Source organism: Dipteris shenzhenensis, chromosome 28 (assembly GCF_047967505.1).
Source record: "Dipteris shenzhenensis isolate YYH24624 ecotype China chromosome 28, Dip_SZ_1.0, whole genome shotgun sequence".
Taxonomy (NCBI): Eukaryota; Viridiplantae; Streptophyta; class Polypodiopsida; order Gleicheniales; family Dipteridaceae; genus Dipteris; species Dipteris shenzhenensis.
Genome location: NC_141623.1, coordinates 17,834,075 through 17,839,578, shown reverse-complemented (window position 1 = coordinate 17,839,578; position 5,504 = coordinate 17,834,075).

The window sequence follows — 5,504 nt, the reverse complement described above, 5'->3', positions numbered from 1 at the left end:
AGCATCTGCTTCTCAACCTTGTAGATTATTCTCTGCTCGTATGATGATTAACCAGCCCACGCTCCTTCTCTGTGCAATCTAGGCATCCAGGCCTTCTTATACTCCAACAGCTCCTCCTTTAATGAACTCATGTTCTCTTGCAGCCGGCTCCTCATGAGGCACTTCCAAAATCTCTTCAATGCCCATTATACGTGATTTTGTCCCTCGGGGGGGTCACTATGTATAAACCCTCTATATCACGTGCGTTCAAGGCCTATATTTAAAGTCCCTTATCTGTAAAAATTTTCATTAATAAAATGTACCCCTTTTCTATACAAATCTGTAAATTTTTTCCAAAACGATTTTAAATAATCCCTTATGTATATTTATTTCTGTAAATTTTAGAAATTAAAAAAATCCTTCTGTTGAACTCACGTGATAGGGTTACATATGATGAGTGACCCCCTCGAGTTTTGTCCTCCTCCAGCAGCTCCTCTTTCACTGAGCTCCCATTGCCTGTGGTCCAAAATCCTCTAGCGCACAGTACTGGTGACACCTCCCCTGTTCATGAGTCTCTTCTTCAGGTGGCCCTCATGTGTTCTCTTTTGGGATCTTCACCCTCTAAACTCCTCGACGTCTGCTCCTTCTATGAGCCCCTCCTTGCCCACATAGCATTGATCTGTGCTCCTCTCCCAGAGCTCTCCAGCCTGCATCATCGTGATGGCCTCTTGTCACCCGAGCTCACTGAACCACCGAGCTCTCCTCTCTCTCGGTGCTCTCTTGTGCCTACAGTCAATGCCACCATCCCATCAGTCCGAGAGCCCCTTCTCCTCATAGTCCTCCTTCTCCTGAGCTTCCTCCTTCGTCGCGTTCCTCTTCTGTGTGCCCACGATATGCTTCTAGGACCATCTCCAGCCGCCTTCTTCATGTACGTGTTTACAATCTAGATCATCACATATCCCTTTTCATCTCGGGGGGGTCACTCATCTTATGTAACCCTATCACATGAGTTCAACAGAAGGATATTTTTAATTTCTAAAATTTACAAAATTTAATTTACATAAGGGAGTATTTAAAATCATTCCAGGAAAAAATTACAGATTTGTATAGAAAAAGGGTACATTTTATTATTGAAAAATCTACAGATAAGGGATTTTACAAATAAGTCTTGAACGCACGTGATATAGAGAGTTTTTTTATAGTGACCCCCCTGAGCTTTTCATGCATGCCTTTTTTATTATAGCCACATCATTTTTGCCTTTTCACCACTCTCTCAATCCTTCCTTCAAACTATACCAACGCAATTAGTGCCTATACTGCTACCTTAGGCACCACCAACACATGCCAAAAGCACTTAGCACCATATTGCCCATACTACCACATATGGTGAACACCATCCCAACACAAAGGATCTACAAGACAACCACGACAAAAAAATGCTCATGCCCTCACACAAAAAGAACTCAAGACAACCATGATAGGCGTATTCCATACCACAACAAAACCCCATCATACTCTGGATACCATGCTCTGGATTATCCTGCTACAACCACACTGCACTTCATTATCTCCCATAAGTCCCTGGAGAAGCATCTGCCATCTCAAGAAAGTATATCATCAATGTGGAGTCCGTCATGAGGGTGTCCACAGCACTTTTCCATTACCAACTAGCTATGTACATAGCTATGCACTCACCCAGCAACATGCAATAAGTGAAAAACATTTTTTCATTTTTATCCACACAACGTCCATAATACTACGTCTCAACTACAAGTTCATAGTACTTGTAAATGGGGGTTAGCTTTCGTGAAATCAAGTTTGCCCAAGACAGTTTCCTTCAATGTCATGGAAGACACAATAGAATATTATCAAGAGAAAAAGACTATAACACAAATGGGATCCAAATTGATAAGAAGCTATAGTAGTAATCAAGAGTATCATAGTGGCATGCTCACAGGTATTGGACATTATAGTAATAGATGTTGATGTAGAAAAGGTTTCTTGTGTTGCAAGTGACTCAAATATACTCACTAGTATAGAAGACTTGTCTTGTGTTGCAAGTGACTCCATCTAATGAGATTGAAGAGGGTCTATTTGTTACAGTTTGGGCATTTGATCCAAGTTCTTGATCCAAGTTCAGAGTTGGATGACCAAGGTGGCCCAATTTGGGTTGCAAATGTTGCTAAGATAGAAAGGAATGACAAGGGAACTCCTACAACATTTACAGCTTTATGGTATGAACCAAAGCCATTGAAAAATCTCCCGAGAAGATATACAATAAAACAACTCTATGAGGGATGCTTGCAAAAGAAACGTGAATGGGTTCCAAATAATGAGGGATCAACAGAGGTGGAAGTCAGTAGCATTATTCATTGCTAGAAATCGAGGACACGAAGTTTTAAAAAGAAGCATGGATACAATGTTGAAAAATGTATTACAATCTCTGATCCAAGTCATGTCCATATTAAACATCATTTGGCAAGACTTGACCCATCAAGCGCAAATACATTACATGAATCTAATGACTCTGAACAAGATTCAAAAGCATAAGATAATGTTTTGTATGCTTTTTTCCATACAAATGGTGTATCTATACACCACCAATAAGATAATTTATTGTATGGTTTGTTTTTCAAAAAAAGGGTGTATCTATACACCACTTATATATTGAATTCAACAAACTCTTTTTTTCCAAAAAAATGGTGTATCTATACACCACTTATATGTTGAGTTCAACAAACTCTTTTCATATGGTGTCATATTTTCACTTCATAGTGTTAAAATTGAACTAGAGTTAGGAGACTACTATTATTATTATTATAGTTATTGGATGGGGGCACCATGCACAAGTTTGGGAATTATAGCTTCACTGAGCCATTTTTTTAAAAATTAGAGGTCACCACTTGACTTTTTAGCTTAGTAAGGCCATATTTGTATATAAGTGACACATTTAGTGCTCTAAAAAACCCAATTTTTGAGCTCACTAAGTGAAGTTGAGTGGAGAAGATATGCTCCAAAAAAAAGTCCAAACCAAGAGAGAAAGTCCAAAAATTTTGAATAGTGTGTTCAATTTATCTCATGCAAGTCCATGGACCTTGAACAGGGCTGGAGCCCATTAATGGACAAACTACATCAAACATGGAGAAGGAATCTGTAACATATGTGATGGATAGAGAGTAGTTGGCTGACATGCTTCAAATGGGTGACCATTTTGCAGTACTATGGTCCCCTACAAATGAAGATAATGAGAAATATTATGTGGTGCTGTGCTCAAAATAAAAAAGAGCCCTCATAGAGCAGGATGGCTAGGATAATGTCTTCAACATCAAGTGGTTTCTGGAATCTTTTATGCAAAAATCCCAAAATGCAAAAGCAGTTATGGATTACTAAAAGATGCACCTCTTGCTATAGTGCATGTTGATGCAGTGTCGGCAATAAAGTTCCAAATATTGCAAGCAAAGCACAAGGTTGAAGGCCAAAGAACACTGTATCATGTACCCTAGGAGGTGCACAAACGAATCTTGGCAAACATCTCTATAAGAATTGTTGCTGAGCATGTATTTTTGCAATGGCTCTTACATATTTTTGTGCGCATTTTGTATTTTTAGCTGCCCCTTTGGGGGCTGCTTTTTGTAATACAAAGGCATCTTGTCTTCACAAAAAAAAATTGAAAAGTTAAGTGTGTTTTTTTTTAGTACATTGATTAAATGGGAGTGTTTCCATGCCAAGTGAATATGGGACAAATGGGACAAATGTTCAAAATCAAGTGTTTAAATGGGATGAATGAATATGCATCTACTAGTAAAGAAAAGGAATCCAAAATTTGTGCAAGCATAGTGTTAGTGGAGCTAGCAAACAAATCTTTTCACAAACATAACTTATTTATTTCTCTCAGGGATGCTCCACAGTGAGGAACTTTAATAGTTTTAGTACTATTAGTTTTAATTGTGTACTATTATGTTATTAATGCTTAGGTACTACTGTCATATCATACTATTAGCCCTATTTTTTAGTGATTGTGTACTATCAATTGTAGTAATTTTTGTAGTTCATATTAAATTTGTTCTACTATCATGTCATACTATTTATTACTATTTGGTTAGTACTATTTAGTACTATGTACTACTATCTTAAGTAACTCATGTGCTATTAATTGAGAGAGAGAGAGATTGAGAGAGAGAGATAGAGAGAGAGAAGAGAGAGAGAGAGAGAGAGAGAACCATTGTACCACTGTCATATCATACTACTTAGTACTATTTGGTTAGTACTATGTGATACTATGTAGTACTATCTTAAGTAGCACATCTACTGTCAATTAACAGAGATAGAGAGAGAAAGAGAGAGATAGAGAGAGAGAGAGAGAACCATTGTACTACTATCATATCATATTTTTGTAATATTGTTTCTCTTTTTAATATATTGTGCACTTATTATTCAAAATGAGCCATACAAAATCAGAAGGCGCCATATAAAATCATAATGAGACATAGAATCAGTCATATGACATTACGGAGCCCAAACGGCTTGGATACAATAGCTTTGCGTTGCACTCCACACACCCAATATACAACTCGGTCAGGCTTGGATACATACAACAGCTCTGCATCACTGCACTCCACACACCCCAATATACTATGTTCTAGGAAGGAATGACCCTAGAACATAGGAGTTTTCGGCCCTTCTTCTTGAGCATCCTCATTAGTAGCCAACCCAAGGGATTGTCGTCGCGGACATCTGAAGTTGCTATTTCTTATGGGTTGTACCTTGCATATGTAAGGTCTCTGAAGATGATATCAGCCCTTTTTGCAATTCCATCATGTAGCTCTAGAGCAGAAGAGTGTACAACTCTATTACACATTGATGGTACTATAATGCCAATAAAAAACAGCCAACTATATGAGCACCATAACAGACATGACACATGATTCCTTAGCTTAGACTTGACTAATAGTTAGTATTATTTTATCCAAAACCAAGATTGGTACTGTATGGTTGAGAAAAAAATACCATAAAAGATAACATATAAAAAAGGACCATATATTTTATTGCATCGACATTGGCTATTTATGCACTGGTTAAAACAATGGCTCACCTGGTACTTTTATTAGCAAACACCAGTACCATTTAATAGCACTAATACCATGTAAGAACACCAGTACATTTATCATCTCACCATTAAATTTATCAGAAAAGTAACCAACAAAGTTTGTATTACAAAGTAATTAGTACAAGTCTGTATTTAGAAAGTAACAACATCTATATTCATCAATGTACAAGTCCTTTACAATTTGGCCTTCAAGACCTAGTGTATGGTGGGTATTGGTTTACATAAGGATTATGCCTAAGAATCTGTTGGTACATCTCATGTGGAAGGTCTGCTATTCTTTGATGGATGATAAACCAGTCCATGGGCTTTGGATCTTCAGCTAACAATGAAACGACATCATCAACACACCCCATGTTAGCATATTCTGTAGAGAAGACTTCAATGGATAATTTGGCTGGATGCTCACCATGGGTAGCTA